Source organism: Pezoporus occidentalis, unplaced genomic scaffold (assembly GCF_034315485.1).
Source record: "Pezoporus occidentalis ecotype Australia unplaced genomic scaffold, CSIRO_AGI_Poc_V1 ctg3, whole genome shotgun sequence".
Taxonomy (NCBI): domain Eukaryota; kingdom Metazoa; phylum Chordata; class Aves; order Psittaciformes; family Psittacidae; genus Pezoporus; species Pezoporus occidentalis.
Window position 1 is genome coordinate 2087647 of NW_026914940.1, and position 20384 is coordinate 2108030.

Consider the following 20384-nt stretch of genomic DNA (forward strand, 5'->3'; position numbering starts at 1 on the left):
TACACATGGTATAGTGAGTCCTTCCTAGCAAGAGGAAGTGTCTTATGGTTTCATTGCATGGAAAAATCAAACCCAGACTAAGATTTGTTCGAAATAGTCTCCCCTGCAAGGTGCATCAGTGTCGCAATCTGGCTTCTGTATTTAGTCCATTTTGCAAGAAAGGGTATTTTTAAAGCTAAATACACCATCCTCCAGGATGGGAACTGCTGACACTGGCCAAAAAAACACAAAATATACTCTTTTCCTTGCTACATCAGGCTATACATTGTATTTTCTTTATAAATCTTTACTTTCTGCCTTCCTACCTCTTCCACTTCCACAATTACCTTAAACTGGAATCAGTGAAATACACGTTTCTGTGATTACATCTACTTCATTGTTGACTATGTGTTTTGGGACCACCTCGGGTAGCCACTCTTCCATCAGTAACATCTTTACCTCAGCATGTCTTTGGGAATGCCATGAATACTTATCAGTTATTCTTGGTTTTGCAGAGCCTGTGACCACCCTGTGAAGTGGAATGGATTCTCAAGGCGTTTCAGATTCAGACCCTACGTCAATGTCTGCTTTACTGACCACATTATACTAAAACTGCTATAGCCAACACACACTAATTGTATGAAAGAAAAGCTAAGTTTTATACTATGTGTTAGTATAATTGTATTTTTTCTCTTTATTTTTTACCCTTTCACTGCAGATATGTTTTACCTTATGTTACAGATTTTATTTATGTCCCCTGTGTATCTGGGGAATGCTATTTCTTTGCCTCCAGATTCAATATACGGTGTTCAGTAAGATACAGAACTGTTAAATCATGTTTATTGTTTGTGTTTTTAATATGCTCCTGATCTCCATTTCTGCTCATTTAAAACCATGAAAGCCAACACATTCTGATTCTTTTTTTGCTGTTGTTTTTGTACATTTAAAAAGAATCTAGCGTAGATTCTCCTACTGTGCACTTTGCTTTGCCAGGCTGAGCTAAGCAATTTCGCTATTATATGTGCCAGTTACAAATGCATCAATTAGATGTTTATTTGAGCCCATTGTATGCACAGAACACTACATTTATTTATGAGAAACACTAGGGAAAGAGCAGGGCAAACAAACATTAAGACATATTGTACCATGTTTTTAAGAGGAGAAGACCTTTAACCTGTTAAAAAATCAAGCAAGGCATCTCATGAAAAATGTCAAGTTTTGCATTAGATTTCATTTCATTGGTTTCCATGCAACAAGCATTTGGGATTTTGTTCCGTTTTCACCCACACCATTTTCTGCTGAAATTCTGATGGAAAAATGCCATTTAAATCCTTCTTTAAATGTGTTGTGTACTATAAATGTCGTTTCCTTCCAGCAAATAAAGCATTTTAAAATGGTTTTAATTACATATCGTATAAATTGTAAAAGAGAATTTGACAAAAGTATATGTATTTTATTCTTTATGAAAAGTTGCATCTTTTGACATAAATGTTTCTCACCAGAAAAAGCTACCTCTATATGTTATGGATTTTGGGTTACTGTGAAGGTTCAGAAAAGAATAACAAATATAAACTAGATTCTCACCTCCAGTAATTTGAATTACATGCTTCCTTTCCAGAAAGCTGACACAATCTTTCGTCAGTAAAGGCTGAGCACTGGAAATGCTCAGAGACATCTTACAGGTACTTAAGCTGAAAGAGTCAAAACTGTAAAACTTCTTAAATCAAGAAGCAAAAAAAAAATGAGTTGCTGGTGGATTTTCTCTGGATCTATCCTATAAAATCAGCATAACTGGATCATTGTGTGTAATGTATATATTTATTGGTTGCTATTAAGAAAGCCTAATTAATGAAATGATACTCTGTTTTCTAACCAAGCTTTGTGCTGGCATGAAATTACAATTTACCTTACTACACAGTACACTTCTGAAATAGAACTCCCTCCTCATATCTACTCCAACCCGCAGACTGCCTCTGTCAGCACTTTTGGCAAATCCTATAGTGATGAAAACCATTTTCATCTAGTTAGTAAGAGCTGAAACAAACCCAGCTCGTAGCGATTGCAAGCAAATATTTCAGTGCTTCGAGCTGTATTTGAACAGTGGATCCAGACCAAACAATCCTTGCCCATTCACTAATCCCATTCATTAGAAGCTCAATGATTACCTTATTAGTATGATGCAGTGCAGAGACAAACTGATGGAGCTTTCAGTGAGCCAGCAGACACAGCAGATGCATTTGGCATCGATGACCCAGGTGGAGCATTTCTCTACTGAAACCATAGAGGCTGCCTGGCTTAGAGCAAGAATGAAATACCCACATGACAACATAGACATACTACTCCCTGTTGTGTATTATAAACTTGGTTATAATGGCAAATGCTATTTGTTAAACAACATGATTTCATGAAGTTGCTATAAAACAGTAAATGCATGCTGAATCATACAATCTGTGTCATTGATTGATATGAACCCCCATTTGGACAACCAGCCATTGACTGCAATATTGACTTCAACTTCAGTTTAAACTGCAACTGAAGATGTTTTCTATTGCTTTAGTCACTTTATGGACACATTTGTCTTCTCCTTCTTCATGGCAAGTCTATCTAACAATGCCATTACACAGCTGTTTAGATGAGAATACGAGCATAGTTGTTTCTTCTTTACAGTAGCAAAGCTTTCCAAGAGCAAGCAGTTCAATCTGGGCAGATCCTACAAGCCACCTTGAGGTAGAAGATTAATATAAGATCAGGATATGACAGGGAAAATTTTAATAAAACCTATTTTCATGGGCATTAGAATGAACTAGATGGTACTAAGGTCCTTTCCAAACCTAAATATTCTGTGATTCTATGCTACAAAAGTTAAAGAGATCCCAACAAAATACATTAAGAAGAGGCACATCAGAAAGGTAGTGAGCTTAGTACCCGGTTCAATTCTTTACTTGTCAGGTCCTCTTACTCAGGAGTGGAAGAGGAAGCAGTTTCTGTCTCTTGTGCCTTAAGGACAAGTGTGAACATGAGAAAACAAACATATTTGGCATGTCTCTTGCTGCCACAGACAAGCCATTCAGGAGCCAGAGAAATTTCTCAAATCTGAGGTCTTGCAAATGGGAACTGTTCACCAAAGCTGGGTCTGCAAAGGGATATAGGTATGAAAACTGATAGTGCTGTACTTGCTTGTACTTATGATACATGTGAAGACTTTTACTGGATACTGAAGTCTGCATTGCTGGGAAGATGGTTTCTTGAGCTAAGAGGGAGGAAGCCCTGAGGAGCATTCTGTGTCTTAATCACCATAAGGTAGGACATAAAACCAGTTCTTGAACCCCCTGGTTTACTTCCATCAGTAAAGGTGGATCATAATCTGTCTCAATACACCCTTTCCAGCTCATCATTATTTTGCAGTGTCTGTTCTATATTTCCTAATTGTCTCTTTTCTGACTTGTCCTTTTCTTCTATACTCAGTTAACTTGCCTAGTCTGCATGACTTACTCTTTCAATGGCTAAAGGGGTATCCTATATGCCTGAATTTTAGACAGACATAGCTATTTGAAAGGAGTTCAGTCTTTTATCTAAGCTGTTTTGTGCTAGGAAGGCACCACTTACCTCCTGTGCATGGTGCGTTTTGATCCAAAGTCAACTGAAGTTATGGGATATGTCAGGCATTGTATTTTGCTGTTCAATTCTGATCATTTCTTAGGCAAGTGCCAGAGAAAACAGCAACATTGAAATGGCAGTGATTGGCACATTTCTCCACTTTATCATTTCGTGCTTCTGAGAGCATATAGAGTGAAAGTGAAGAACGATGGGGCAGGTCAATGGATGACTCGCTAAAAATTTATTAATCCACAGCTCTGTCAGTCTAAGGGGCCTTGAAACACTGAGAATGGCTGCAATTCATCCATTTAGTTTAAGTGCATTAACCCACGTAATTAGGTGCAGCCTCTTCCACAGCATCAGCCTACAGCTTATTAATTATCCCACACGTGGAGTCTGAACTGTGTTTCTCGTGTGTTCACTCATTATAGGCTACCACGCTGTGGAACTGAGATGAACCTAATTAGACCACAAGGAAGTACAGTTATAATTGGTCTGGAGCAGCTTAGTAAAATTTAGTAAGGCAGTTTAATTGGCTTCCTTGTATTACTGATTCTAGAATCTATCATTTGCTTTGGACAGTGGACCAGCTCTGCCTCACCTTGCTATGGAAAGCAGATTAAAAAAATGTATGATGATAAGTGGTAATTTGGTGTATTATTATACACAGTAATGGCAGAAATTGGTGCATTTCACGATAGAAGTCAGGGATTCCTTGGATGCTGTCAATAACTGGAATGTCAGTTTTAAAGAGTATCGGGTGCCATTCAGGAAATAAGATTGGTCATTGCTGCTTTGTAACCTTTGTTCCAGTGAAACAGAGTTATGACTGATGTCAAAGTCCCTAACTATCATAGCAACTATATGTACATGTATATATTAAATAAAGACCTATCACCAAGGTGAACATGTTAAGCTTTCTGGTTTATGTAAACCTATTGGCTCAGGCATTGTGTGCCCCAGGGAATAGATAGGAGGTGGGCTTGAGAGCATAACTTACAGACTCTACAGAGTGTGATTGTGGTTTTGTAGGTCCTAGGCTGCTTTCATGCTGTTTAATAACATTGGGAAGGAAGCACAGGTAGAGATAATCTGGAGAGCATAGGGAACTCTGATCAGCTGGTGCTGGCTGAAGATAATGCATGAACATGAGATGATGGGATCATAGAATGATAAAGTGGTTTGGGTTGGAAAGAACCTTAAGATCATCCAGTTCCAACCCCCTCTGCCATGGGCAGGGACACCTCACACTAGATCCTGTCACCCAAGGCTCTGTCCAACATGGCCTTGAACACTGCCAGGGATGGAGCATTCACAACTTTCCTGGGCAACCCATTCCAGTGCCTCAGCAGCCTCACAGTAAAGAACTTCTTCCGTTTACCCAGCCTGAACATGAAAGATGTTTGCTGTGAAAAGGACCCCAGGAGTGGTTATTGCAACTGTCTGCATAGCTGTGGTACTAACTTCCTTATAGCCAGCTTGCTGTCATGCTAGATAAAGAAGGAAAAGAAAGAACCCCATGCAGTATGTTGGCATGCTGGAACAGCTTTTGTAATGGACAGCAAACAGGCGGTTAGTGAAATGCAGAAGCACGCAGTGATGACTGACACATTTGACAGGGGCAGGTAGAAAAACATCATCTAAGTCTTTTGATTGCATAATCCTTTACCTTTTCTTTCCACTGGGGTGTTTCTGACATGCTCAGCAGCAATGCCAAGTGCTGGAAAGCCTGTGCCAGGATGTTATAGCCCTGCACATTCAAAGTCCAGAGTCAGCAATTCTTCAATCTGCAAGATGTTTTTAGAGCTCATTTTCTTACACGTAAGTTGGACTTGTTGCTGAGCCCAGATTTGCCTCATCTTATTTTAAGCATCTAAAGAAGGAGAACAGCCACTTTCCTTTCGCAGTCAGTGGAAAGAGATCTTGGGATAGGCTGTACTACCCTCTAGAGATGCTTATGTTTCCCAAGGGTTGCTGTGTTGACAATTTAGAGCCTCAGTTAGGTGGGGTGAGTCTAGGCTGAGTTTCCCTTCACAGTTCTTCAGTACAAAACTGCTCTCTGGTGGGCTATAAAGTTTCATCAGGGCTGTTTCTTCCCACTTCTCCAAATCCCATATTGATCTTTCCTACGCTTTTAACTGTTACTAACTTTCTGAGCCTCTGTCTTCATTTGATGTAAGGCCAAATAAAAAGATCCACAGAGATAGTCAGGCAGGACAGAAAAAGGGAACCTTTGTAAATTCTTCCAGGTTCTTGCAATACTTACGGTCTCCAAAGAAGAAAATGCAAGCACAATGCAAAGACTGAAGAAAAGTCACTCTTCATTCCTTAGGGCAAATAGAGGATTCATAAATGGGTTTATATATTACACAAAATCAAAAGATTTGCTATGAAGAAGTTTGCTGTAGATGATGCCAGAGAAATTATATCCATGGGTATGGTCACCAAATTCTAGTGCTGGATGGTATGGAAAAACTCATTAGGATAAATCTGAGATGGCAGATGCTCTATGTGAGAAAACTGAACATTGGCTGAAGAGAATCCAGATCATATTAATATATTGTAAAGGCAGAAACAGCTTTAATTTTTTCCATATTTGCAGCCAGATAGGAGTGGAAATGGCTGTTAATTTTTCAGTTAATGTGTTTGGTTCTTTCAAGCCAATTGGATCCCAGGCATGAAGAGGGCCAAATTTAGCCGCATATGAACAGGAGTTAGTTTCTGATCTTTGATCTTAATAAAGAAATGACAGCAAATACTACCAGATAGTCTGTTCTTTAAAACATGAATGGGGTGTGTCATATTGTCCTGTCAGTCACTCACTGCTCTTCCATGATTAACAACATCTACACAGTGTCCCCAGGCTAAAAATCTGCTTCAAGATTTCTCTTGCATAAGAAGCTGAAGAGCAACTGTGATGTAAAGAAGGATCACATTGCATTCATTAGCCTCTTATTTGAGGTAAACAATTCAACTACACAATTCATCAAGGTTTGGAGTTTGCCTTCTTCTAAAGGGCATGGGTAGTTTACAAAGACTGAAGGACAGCATCCAAGCACCGAAAAGCCAAACTGAACTGTGCATCACCATAGTATGTTGTCACTCTCCAAAACTGGTGAATCACTGGCTATAAACTACCTTGATTTATCCAGATTTACTGTAAAGCAAAGTGTGTGTGCTTGTTTCTTTTTCCTCAAATTTACTGGTGTGGGGAAATGAAGGTTTGTAATGGAATCAGAAAGTGTATTGCTCTGTTGGCTGTGGCAAAAGAAATAGCTGTGAGATGGTCCCACAAGGCAGAATACCTGCTTGACAGCTCCTGGGATCCTCATTCTCATTTACAGCCCTTAAAGAAAATGTATGTCCTTGTATGAGCTGGTGGAATGACAAGGAAAGGACATGGAGATGGTGCCAGGCCTCCAAGAAATAGGGGTAAAACTATAGAGGGAGGGCAATGGGAGGACTGCAGCAACAGGACAAGGGGTAATGAGTTCAAACTGAAACAGGGTAAGTTCAGGTGGGATATAAGGAAGAAGTTCTTTACTGTGAGGGTGCTGAGGCGCTGGCACAGGCAACCCAGAGAAGTAGTAAATGCTGCATCCCTGGAAGTGTTCAAGGCCAGGTTGGACAGAGCCTTGGGTGACATGGCCTAGTGTGAGGTGTCCCTGCCCATGGCAGGGGGTTGGAACTGGATGATCTTAAGGTCCTTTCCAACCCAAACCATTCCCTGATTCTATGATCCTGTGAGGTTTGGAGCACGGAGGAGGTTTGGAAAGGTTTGAAAAGTCATCTCTGTAGAAAAGAGTATTATTCAGCAGTCACTCTTTTTCCCTTCCACCACTGTATCCACAGCACTGAAACTTCTTCCATCTTCACATTCTCCCCTGGATTTCCCCCAAGCTCATAATAGTGTAATTAGTGATTTGATCTGTCCAACCAAAGAACACAGATGCTCATTTTGGGAGCAAAGCTTTCTCCTTACATGCGGCCAAGAGAAGCAATCCTGGCACTGGCTTTTGATCTCATTAAATCCTCACTTGATCAGGAGTAAAGGCTTGTTGCTGATTTATGGAATGTTTGGTCTGGACTCAGACTGTGTTGATATTAGAGGACTTGGGGATTGCATTTAATCTCCCAGTAAACCCCTTCATAACTAAAGGGCCAAAACATGTTCATAGAATCACAGAATATTTTGGGTTGGAAAGGACCTTAAGGACATCCAGTTCCAACCCCCTGCCATGGGCAGGGGCACCTCACACTAAACCATGCCACCCAAGTCTTCGTCCAACAAAAATGTTAAAGAACTGAGAAACATTTTGCTCTCCTGCTGTCAGCAGTCCCTCCCACATATTATTAAACATAGATCTCTGCAAAGAACTGTGGCATTTTACATTTTGGCCCCCCTACACTGAGCAGTGGCATTATAAGATATAGTCTGTCTCCGAGGACCCAAAGCCTCTGCCGTTAATAATAATGTTCCTCTTGGTTTGATTCATACCCTGATTTCTTACTCACTTGACCATGCTCCCTCTTCATACTTTGTACCACATGGAAACTTTCACGTTCTTCTCCACAAAATTACTTCTGTCTTTGTAAAACCTCTTGAGATATGGGAGGCACTAAAATCAAGAACTGGAGCTAAGAATAGAAAAGCAAGAGGGTAATCATGACAATAAAATCTCCCAGATCACCAGCCAGAGAAAACATTTCCATATACCTTTGGAGAGAGTTAATGTTCCCCAACCACAACTCAATTACAAGTTACATGGAGGCAGGAGGTTGGGAGAGGGAGAATGGTCTCTTATTGGTCTCTATCAGAGCCAATAAGTATGATATAAAAACAAATAAACCAGAGGAACTGGCTGGGCCATGTCAGCAGGTCTTAAGGGATGATTGGATGTGAAGTAAACCCCTGGAGTGGGTTATGAGATCAGGAGAGAGAGAGGTAATTTAGTTGGTAAGCCACAAAATTCCTCAGCGGTGTTGGTAAAAGTCCTTTAGTGTATCTATCTTGTTTGTGTGTAATGAAGACCTAATTTGCCCTATGAACATTACTGGTTTAAGCTCACAGGTTTTCTTTTGCGTTATCTGTAACCAATGCTGTGCTACAGTAGTTTTATAAAATGAAGTTTTGTAAAGAGCACTTTTTCTTAGTGTTCTTTCCCCTTTGATTTTAAAGGAAATTTATAAAATCCTTGAGGTGAGACCTACCACAAAACTGGGCACAACTGTTAAAGTCCTTGTCAGTCTGCTGCTTAACAAATCTTGACATCTCAGCTTCATAGAGGGAGAACAGGGAAAGATGTTATAAAGTTCCAATGTTTGAGGCAGAACTCTACAGGGCAAATTGACCCCAAGTGGGCAAGGATCAGAAAACTGGTGGAGAGATGTGAGTGAGAAGTGAAATGGGAGGGGAGGGCACTAAAACTTCAGTTCACAAGAAAAATGTGATGCATGCTACTGTGACAATATAGAGACATCGAATATAGAATGGTTTGGGTTGGAAAGGACCTTAAGATCATCCAGTTCCAACCCCCTGCTGTGGGCAGGGACACCTCACACTAGACCATGTCACCCAAGGCTCTGTCCAAGCTGGCTTTGAACACTGCCAGGGATGGAGCATTCACAGCTTCTCTGGTCAGCCTGTACCAGTGCCTCACCCCCCTCACAGTAAAGAACTTCTTCCTTATATCTCACCTGAACTTCCCCTGTTTCAGTTTGAATGCATCACCCCTTATCCTGTGGTATCCTTCTCCTTTTTTCTGCCTCTTTAAATCCGTTTCCTGGGACACGCAGTGCCCTCAGTGAAAAGCCAGTTGCAGGATCCCAAACACCACACACCCTCCACTGTTTTGGGTTCGTGGCGTTTCCCAGGTTCTGGGAACTTGGGAACAGTAACTCAGAGACTGTACTTGTTTCCTCTGTGCTGTAGGTTTTCCCAGGGCCTGACAAGAAGTATGCTTCTTCTCAGCAGTCTGTGTCCTGTTGTGCTCTCAGTGATACTAATCTGCATTCTAAACTCTTCAAAATTGGCTATGCCAATATCACTTCAAGAAAACCTACCAGAAGTTTCAACCTGCTTCAACTTGCCACTATTGTACCTAGACAGGAGATAGTTTTGTTGTCGTGCTTCTCTTCCCCAATGCTGGCAAACAAGTGGTCAACCATGCAACATCATAAGCGGCTTATAAAGCTGGGGGCAGAAGGAGGACCAAGGGAACATCCAGAGTGATGCCATTCATCTCCCCAAGTCACCATTAGGTGTGATGGAGCCCTTCTATCCCAACCATGGGAAGTGGTGAATGAATTCCTTGTTTTGCTTTGCTTGTGTGCATCTTTTCCTCTACTTATTAAACTTTTATCTCAACCCCCATGTTGTTTTACTCTTCTGATTCTCTCCCCATCCCACCAGTGATGAGTGAGCAAGCGGCTGTATGAGTCTTAGTTGCTGCTGGGGTTAAACCACAACAGAAGTGTCTGAGTAATGTCATGATTCTCTGTTGAAGATAAGAGCCTTCTTTTTATTGACACTATCCCAGCCACCAAAACAGCTTGCATCAGGCAGAAATGTGTAGTCCGGGTTAATTAAAGTATGAAGTACAGTCTTTATATGATATAATGATATTACTTCACAGAGTGTGACAATACAGTTTGAAAGCTAAAGGAAAAAATGGCACTATTACTGGAAATACTGGAAATATTACTGTAATTCCATATCTGAGCTCCATTAAAATCTATCTTTTTGCATGTGTCTTTTCTTGCCTGCTACAATATTTTGTTGACTTTAAAGAACATCTTTGGCCTTCAGAGCTTTTTACATGGCTGTCAAGGGTAGTTTGAAAGAATGCTGTGAAGTTTGTAATACTACTTTCCAGATATTGTTCCAATTATGGGACAATATCTATTGTTCCAACAATGTTCCAATGTTGGCCTTTTATTTAAAGAAAATAGAAGAAAAAATAAAGAAAGGAAAAAGAGAAAGAAAATAAAAGTCCTGGTTGAGCCTGGGGAAAACAGTGATTTAAAAAACTATTTCTACTTTTATCTACTAGTGAAATCAAGTGGATTTACCTGCAAAAAACACAGCCTATGGGTTTTAGCTGGCTTTATATGAACACTCTCAATAGAAACACAGTATTTGTCTTATAGATCAAAATAGCAACATTAGACAGTCATTTATCTTCAACCCGCTCAGGACTAGAATGGTTGTGGTTTCTCTCATTAAGAAAGTTGGTGTATCCCAGGGAGGCTGGAGGTTATGGTTTCAACTGATACTCATTTGTCATGTTTCTGTTGCTGTTTAGAGGCACATATATTTAGGTAAAGAATAATCATTGCTGCCTAAGGTCAGGATCGTGCCTCTCTTAAGAGAACTAGAGGTTTATAAGGAGAAAAAAAAAGCACCCTTTAGGGAGAAAAAAGATTAAGACCAAGACTGTTTTTACAAGCTGGAGACTCCGAAGGTATTGGATTATTGCTTGAATCAGAAAAGATACCACAGAGTGGACTTGTCACTGTGGACTCTTCTACATCACCTACACCAATATCCCCAGAACAAGGAGAGAACACCTAAGTCTGAGTAGTCATGGGAAACTGCCTTAGAAGAACGTAAACTCTGCAATGAAAGTGCTTTCACAGCCATCAGTGTCTGGAGCTGTCACTCTTATATATTTCACCAAGATTGCATTAGATCGTAGGAAACAACTGAAGAAGTTTTAATAAAACCACAAACATTGTCTGATTCTATACAGCCTTCCTTCCTTCCTTCCTTCCTTCCTTCCTTCCTTCCTTCCTTCCTTCCTTCCTTCCTTCCTTCCTTCCTTCCTTCCTTCCTTCCTTCCTTCCTTCCTTCCTTCCTTCCTTCCTTCCTTCCTTCCTTCCTTCCTTCCTTCCTTCCTTCCTTCCTTCCTTCCTTCCTTCCTTCCTTCCTTCCTTCCTTCCTTCCTTCCTTCCTTCCTTCCTTCCTTCCTTCCTTCCTTCCTTCCTTCCTTCCTTCCTTCCTTCCTTCCTTCCTTCCTTCCTTCCTTCCTTCCTTCCTTCCCTTCCTCCCTTCCTCCCTTCTCTCCTACCTCCCACCCTCCCTTCCCTCCTCCCTCCCTCCCTCCCTCCTTCCTTCCTTCCTTCCTTCCTTTCCTTTCCTTTCCTTTCTAGAGAAGAGAGAACAAAAATCCTGTTGCTGAGCAAAGGTCACTTTTTCAAGCGTCACATATGTTCACTGGTTAAGTATTTCATTACAGTGCAGATAAAAGCCCCAGATGTCTCCAGTGGTTAGTGATGCCATGTTTTATGTGTTACCTTTTGTAACTTTATTAATCATAAAGGACACCTGGGTAACCTTTTCCTAACCTCCAGCTGAGTTTAATTCCAAATGGCAACTCAATCCAGTGCAAAGAAACCCCATCAAAACAGCCAACCAACCAAACCAAACCAAACCAAACCAATGAAACAAAACTCGCATTTCCCTAAAAAGATTTGAAAATCTCTCATTAAATGATTTATTTGGGTTTATTTTTATCAAGAAACTTGTGAGAATGTGGGTTTCTAGTAAGAAAAGATATGAGTGGACAAGAAGGCAGTGGCTTCTACATCCCTCAGGGCTGCAAATATCTTCCTGATTGCACAGATTACACCAAGTTGGAGATGTTCTCTCTAGCTTCAACCTATGAGATACAGCAGTGTAAAAGAGAGAGTAAATCATTACTTACTTCCAGTGTCTCTCCCTAGGCAGACACAGACACTGTCTACAAGCTTCTGTCTCAGTTGGCTGAATCAGGGCTCACATCTGAGTCCAAAGAGCGACCATGCAAAAGAAACAGAAATTTCTGCTTAGTACAGAAACATTGGTGAACAGGGATGTTCTTGAAGCTCAAATCTCAAAGCAAATCCTAAGAGGGACATGCCAAGCTTTATCACATAATTTGAAAAGCATTCAGAGACACCCCAATGTATTCTGCCATGGCAAATTAAGGCATGACAAATGGTTATGACAAAGCAGAAGAGGCTATGTAAAGAAAGATGAATGTACCTACAATGGGATTATGGAGTGTCACAGATTAACTCTGTGTGTGCTTAGCAGGATAAAAATCAAAGGTCTTTTCAGAAGTAAAAATTCAGTAATAATATGGACTGTGTAATTCGAAATATTTGCAGAAGATACCATGGAGAGAAAGAGAAAAGAGAAAACTGTTCCATTTTCAACATAGGTAGAAAGCAATGCACACACTTTCCAGGAATGAACTCATACACCTGATTTAAAATAGAGATACTTTATAATAGGATGGATAATGAGGCTTTGGAAGGCATGGTCTACTCTCAGGAGTGTAAAGACAGTCCCTATCTTCAGGTGATTTCAAGAGTAGTAAGCGTTGCTAAACATCTGTCAGATAGATGTATAGGTTGACCCTAACCAACCGACGCACCGGATCCTTACACAGTTTATTCTATGGCTTTACAGTCCTCTGACATTTCCCCACACCAACCACATCTCCTAACAATATCCTGCAGAAAGGGAGGAAAAGGCATTTCCTTCTCCCTTCTACTGTTGCACTAAGCATGGCTCCAGGACTGATCCCTCTGGGAAGGCTGGAACTAACAGATTTCTCAGAAAGATTTTAACCATAAAGTAAATAAGCAGAAACCAGTACTGAGAACTGTGTGTAATGGAAACACCTATGTATAGGGATTTCCAGTGATGCTTTCAGGAATTTAAAGTCATACGAGGAAACTTCAGGATTTATGAAACTGAGCAGCTTTTTCTTCCTGGGAGCCTGAAGGAGATTTCAGCAAGCCAATGGCATTGCCCAAGAGACACAGGTGGGAAGGTATTTTTGCTTCAATGCAATTCACTTCAATCTGAATTTAAAATTGGTGATGTCAGCTGGGAGAATCCACTGAAGATATCTGTGCCCAAGGCCACATAAGCACTCAAACCCATGCCTTTGCAAAGAGCTCCTGGAAATTACTTATTTTTATGGAATGATTTAAGATGCCCCCATGACATGGTCTATTCCCACATCTCTCTATGCACCTCTAGACTGCTGAAAGCTTCTGAGAGGGTGTCTGTATGGTTGCACTTCATCAGTCTTCTGAAATCAAAAAGCAAAGGAGAGCAACAGGTCTCAATTTTGACTGTATTTATACACTTAGTCCCGTCCCTGGATCATAAAATTACAGAATCATAGAATCACAGAATGGTTTGGGTTGGAAAGGACCTTAAGATCATCCAGTTCCAACCCCTTGCCATGGGCAGGGACAATTCCACTAGACGAGGTTGCTCCAAGCCCCGTCCAACCTGGCCTTGAACACCGCAAGGGATGGGGCAGCCACAACTTGCTTGGGCAGCCTGTTCCAATGCCTCTCCCAGGTTTAAGTTTGAACCCATCACCCTTGTCCTACCTCTACAGTCCCTGATGATGAGTTCCTCTACAGCATCCTTGTTGGCCCCCTTCAGATACTGGAAGTTGCTCTGAGGTTTCCACGCAGCCTTCAAAATCTGAAGGATCTGAAAATAAAATCTGACCAATAAATCTGAATTGAAACTCCCAATTATTCAAAATGCAAGATGATTATTAGGCTAAAAAGGAAAAATCTTAAAGGACCCACATACCCACTGTATAATCCGTTCCCTTGTACCTCTGAGAAGAAACTACTTACTCTAGTCACTGGCTAAGTAAATGTGTGTACATCTAACTATTTTAGATGTGAATGGGTCAAGAAATCCATGCATAGCTAAAGGAAAAAGATGGGCAAAGACCTTTTCACTACAAATATTTCCCCCTTTTTCCCAAAACGCCCCTACTATTATTAATGAAATTCTATTCACCTGCTTTGGCCCCCCTTTGCTATAGAACCTGCTATAGGCAGATGAGAGAAATCTTTCTTGAAGCATCTTATGTCTCACAATAAAACCTTACCAAACATGTAAAGCAGATATATGCAACAGCAGAACTAACTTCAGTGACATGCCAGGCTCTATGTACCCCCATATCTTCCAGCCCCCAGTACTGGACCAGTACAAAACCATAATTGCTAGCCTAAAAGGTTTGTCAAACAAGGACAGGGGAGGATGAGATCTGAGTCCATCCTTTTTGATATGGATCAAAATAGTCAATGAATTCTCCAAGCTCTCACAGAAACCTTTGGCAAGGCTGGCTCTCTATTCCATGTTTCTTGTGTTCCATTTCTCGCTGCTAAGCAATTGGTGTAGCAGCCAAAACTCTTGCTAGGCTGTGAGGCATATACCATGTGGGCCACAATACTGGCCCTATGATTTTGCTGGTTGAAAAATACTGTATACCATGGCTTTCCTATGGTCTACATGCTTTGGCATTCTTTGCAGGAATATCATGGCAAAGTGGAGACTTTTGCTTACTCACAAACCATCTTGGAGCAGGCATGATATGTGTCAATGGTAAGGCCCCAAACAACAGCTTGCCACTGCAAACATACCCTTAGACAACCAGTTTAGTTAGCCCTGGAAATTTTGACATTTGGCTCTGAATCAGGCTGGATTCCCAGTTCTATTCCCATTGAATCAAATGCAAAGAAGTTGACAGAATCTCTGTTGGTTAAGGAAGCTACAGTCATACAGCCTAAGTAGTATCTATAACTGGAAGTACTTGGCAATTGGCACAGCCCTCTTAGGTATCCACCAACACAGACTGTGGGGCTATCTGCAGCTATCATCAATGAATGGGAAAATCAGATCTACAACACTCCCTCCAGGACCAGCTCATTTGCTTTCTCATTTTTTTTTGCTCAACATTATGTATGAGCACTTAATGTGGATTCCAAGGGTACAATTCCCTGAATGTACCAAACAGAGCAGCAGCCTCTCATTTTGAATTTCCCTGGAGCTGGGGAGAAAAGGGGTTTGTCAGAACTAATAACAGGTGAATCCCAAAATGGGCTGTGAAGAGAAATTGTCTAATCCCAGTCATTTCCCTTGATAGCCAGCTACGCTTTTGCTGGGAGATTCTGCCTGGAAATATCTTATTCAATAATATGTTTTGTCTATATGGACCTATTTCAATACAGTTCCACTCTTGGAGACCCATCTGAAGAATTGCAGCTCCACACGTCAACCATTAGATAGTCAAGTATGGAAATGTTAATTTTGGCTTTGATGCATTTTCTCTTTTTAGTTTAATTTGAGGAAATCCCAAAATCAATCAGTTACAAAGCACTTACCCACAGTGGAGGCTGAAGGTTTTTAACAGAAAGAGCTTTAGTAACAAACAATAAATCATCACAATAATAAAGAACTGAACAGCAACAACAGGGACCAAGGAAGTATGCAGCAAGCTTCATCTCAAAGCAGATCACTTCTCATCGTTGTGCAAGATGCATGAGCATCTTTAATATAATGTTAAGAAGAGTTTATTTCTTTTAGGGAGCAGATCTAATTAATCAGAGAAAACATATGTCTTCCCACATGATTTAGCATCTGGGTCTCTGCTGCGCTACACACCGTTGGAGGTAACAATTAATGTCTTAGTTCCACCCTGCTAACAGCTATTACTTATTATGCTGTATTCCCACAGGGCCTTCTCTTTCCTGAAAGGTATATACATCCACTGCTGTTAAAGAAGTACCTGCACACTGTCCTTAGGTTTTAGACAGAAACCGTCTTTGGGCCAGAGAAAACAGCTCCTTAATTGAATTAGCCGGGATTGCCTGGCTGTTTCAGTAGTTAAGTCTCAGACCACGTGGTTGGCTGGACCTTTCCAAAACTGTGTTTATAGAATCACAGAGTTGTTTATGTTGGAAAAGACCCTTAAGATCATAAGTCCAACCAAGCACTTCCAAGGCCACCAATAAACCATCTCCCTGAGTGTCACATCTTTTAAAGACCTCCAGGAACGGTCACTCAACCTTTTCCCTGGGCATCCTATTCCAATGCTTGACAACCCTTCCGGGGAAGAAATTGTTCCTAATATACAACTTAACATGGTGCAACATGAGGCCATTTCCTCTTGTCTATCACTTGCTACTTGGGAAAAGAGACCGACCCCACTTCACTAGAACCTCCTGTCAGGCAATTGTAGAGACCAATAAGGTCCCCCCTGAGCCTTCTCCATACTAACCCCCCCCAGGTCCCTCAGCCTTTCCCCATCACACTTCTGCTTTAGGTCCTGCACCAGCTCCATGGCCATTCTCTGGTCCCACACCAGCACCTCAATCTCTCTTGTAACGAGTGGCCTGAAACTGAGCACAGGAATTGAGCTGTGACCTCACCAGTGCCAAGTGCAAGGGATGATCACTGCCCTTTTTCTGCTGGCCACACCAGCACCCCTGGGTTCTTTTCCACTGAGCAGCTTTCAGCCACCCTTCCCCAGTGCTGTAGCATTGCATGGGGTTGTTGTGACGCAAGTGCAGGACTCAGCACTTTGCCTTGCTGAACCTCATACAGTTGCCCTCAGCCCATCAATTCAGCCTATCCAGATCTCCCTGTAGAGCCTTTCTACCTTCCAACAGGTCAACCCTCCCACCCAACTGAAATCACCTGCAAATTTACTGAGGGAGCACTGGATCCTCTTGTCCAGATCACTGATAAAGATATTAAACAGAACTGGTGCCAACACTGAGCCCTGAGGAAGACCACTTCTGGCTGGTCAACATCTGGATTTAACTCCATTCACTACCACTTTTTGGGACAGGCCATCCAGTTGGGTTTTTAGCCAGTCAACAATACAATGGATACAGAATCAAAGAATAGTTAAGGATGGAAGGACCTTAAGATCATCTAGTTCCATCCCCAATGCCATGGGCAGGGACACCTCACACTAAACTATGGCACCCAAGGCTCTGTCCAGCCTGGACTTGAAAACTGCCAGCTACGGAGCATTCACAGCTTCCTTGGACAACCCATTCCAGTGCCTCACCACCCTCACAGTAAAGAACTTCTTCCTTATATCCAATCTAAACTTCCCCTGTTTCAGTTTTAACCCATTACCCCTTGTCCTGTCACTACAGTCCCTAATGAAGAGTCCATCCCCAGCATCCCTATAGGCCCCCTTCAGATACTGGAAGGCTGCAATGAAGTCTCCACACAGCTTCTCTTCTCCAGGCTGAACAGCCCCAACTTTCTCACCCTATCTTCGTATGGGAGGTGCTCCAGTCTTTCATAAACCTATGCTTTTGTGAGTCTATTTACAGGAATCTTGTGGCCTTCCCCCAATAAAAGCTGATCGCTGTATGGTCATCTCACTCTTATGTCCAAGGTCAGTGCATTATCTCATCTGTTACAAAAACTATCAATTTCTCCAGTGAATAGCCACATTCTTTTCACATTAATATTTGCTGTAAAAAGCCTTGATGTAAACAGTTAAGTCTTTTAATATATCTGCCATTGCTTGGATGGTTTCAGGTTTTACATAATTGCTGATAATACCCAGGCATAGCTGCAAGGCAAAACATCTCAGGTAGGTAGTTTTAAGCTTTTCTTTAGGAAGGGAAAACACAAACCTTAATTTACATTCAGTTAACCTACTCTGCCTGTTAGGATTCAAGGCATGTTGCATATTAGCGTCATCAACAGATACGTTTTAAAAGAGGATATGAACCGAAGACAAAATAGGGGAACACTAAAGCAGATTGCTTTGTGGTGTAGCTTGGTTATCATTTTGGGGTTTCTTCCCCTGTTTTGGTCTGTTTTGTTTTATCTGTGAGGGCTTTGCCATGTACAGCAGCAAGCAGTAATGTTTCTTTCCTTCTGAAAACCACTCTAGTTTATCCTCTTTCACTGAGATTTCCTTTATGATCTCTTTCTGATCTCTTTGTCAAAGAAGAGACTTCAAGGAATGATGGTGTGAAAGATACATTATGTGTTTCAAGAGTATGATCTGATTCATAAACATTTCCCTGCCAAGCATGCTGGTTTTGCTACTTACCGAACACTAGGATGCTGAACACTTGACTGCTTTAGGTACTGGTAATTATTTCTCCCTCTATATACCAAGTCTTGATGTCTAAAACATGATAATCGGAAAGACAAAGACATTGAGTAGCTGTGCATGTTTTAATTTTCCAGCTTTTTTCTCCATCTCTGCTGCTGGGTCTGCAGAAACAAAGCATTGTGAACAGGTCACTCTGCAGAACACATTTGTAGTATTTCAAGAGCTATAGGTGTTAAAATAAATGAACACTTCCATTATCTGTTTTGGAGTCTCTGCAAAACACGGGACAAAACAGCCTCCTTTCCTTACATATCCCCTTTCCCTCTTCTCCCTGTTCCCCACCTATCACTCCCCCAGAGGAAGTAGAAGGGCATAAAGCTGTCAGCTAGCAAGTGACTTGAGAACCTGGGGTGGGAGGGAAATTTCTAAATGAGGAAGGTGAAATCACTGAGTTTCTTTGTAAGATGAAACAGCATATAATGTTTTTTCATATGGATGAAAATACTGAGGTCTTCTGTACAGTGCAGCTTGGTCCCACATAAAAGAGCTAAAAATGGGTTCTTCAGCTCTATTTTGGAAGTGCACAATTCAGCCATCTCTGTAGAAGCTGAGAGTTTAGGTTCTCATTATAGTTAACAGGCAATATTTACTATAGTCTGTAGAGTCAACGGAAATAAGGATGAGACTCATCCCAGCAAACATGATAAACTTTTAAGGTGAGATAAACTTCAACCACTTTCTTTGTGGCCTCCCTCTCCATGTGCATCAGAGAGCCTGAGCTGACATGAGCACATGGGATGAGACAAACCTATATTGCAGTTACCTACATTTAAACACAACATTGACAATTACCTGCTTTGATGCAGGTAAACATTTAAACACCTACATTTAAGCACAACATCGAGAATTTACCTGCTTTGATGGGTACAAATTTTATCTGCCTGGGGCCTAATGAGTTGCCTCTTGTCTCTCATTGTGGCTTCACATTGATCTGCATCACTACAGCCACTTTTTCAAGATTACCCTAAAAGGAGGACTTGGACAGAGATACGCAGATTTATTTGGTTACGTGCAGGGTTTCAAAGCAAGAAACTTGGGTTTGATTCTCAATATAGACAGGTTGAGGATTATGTCAAATTCAGGTGTCCGCCCATGGTCACTTTTTCATCCATCCTTCCTTGCTGTATTTGCACAGGACAGCCCTTAGGGCTGAAGTTGCCTTTTAGGCAGCACATCTGCAGCCTATATATCACAACAGGGCTCTGATCTCAGTGGAGACTGCCAGCTGCTATCATCCTAATAGCAAAAAGCTGTAGAGGAGAGCAGGGCAGCATTTATGTGTCTGATATCAGGAATACAAAAATAGAAGGAAACAAGCAGAGAGACAGGTGTTGAAAACTACAGGATTAGCATTAATCTCATACACTCTGGTAGTCTAAAAGTTGCCATTCTAACCTAAATGAGTTTTTCAGTAGACAACTGAATCAGACTGGACCCTCCAGAAGGGGAACCTTCTCACTGTAAGAGATAACTAAAACAGGGTAAGGATTGCACATACTGCACTAATAACTCATCTAAAATTCACCCTGTCCTTTTAGTCCCCTCCAGTACATCTTGGGCCCTTTTACAAATGGAAGGGCTAAAAGATACGGGGTTTAGATTGTTCTACAGGAGAGCTGTGAACCTCAGAAGTTTGAGTTGAAATTAAGAATGCTTTTGAATTCAGGAATTTTCTGACTATTTTATTAGATATAAACCAGTTTATAATCCATGTTTTCTCCTTTAATAAAAATATGGTATTTCCCTACTGTTCATTTTAAAAAAAGCTTTTAAGATTTTCATTATGAAAAACCTAAAAATGTTGCCACTGATTTCCCCCCTCTCTACCTTCATACTGCCTGTAAATCAGAT

At 41.2% G+C, this 20384-nt stretch overlaps 1 protein-coding gene and 1 long non-coding RNA gene across 6 annotated transcripts in view; one reads left to right on the plus strand and one right to left on the minus strand.

Moving 5' to 3' along the window:
* The window catches only part of TSNARE1 (t-SNARE domain containing 1), a 495466-nt gene extending 494582 nt beyond the window's left edge, over positions 1 to 884 (plus strand). For all 4 annotated transcript variants that reach the window (XM_062626956.1, XM_062626958.1, XM_062626960.1 and 1 more), the window contains one exon: positions 495 to 884. The gene's annotated coding sequence lies outside the window, so the exon portion shown is untranslated. The remainder of the gene's footprint in view (positions 1 to 494) is intronic.
* The window catches only part of LOC134167854 (uncharacterized), a 1192997-nt gene that overhangs the window by 329875 nt on the left and 842738 nt on the right, over positions 1 to 20384 (minus strand). The window lies entirely within an intron of this gene.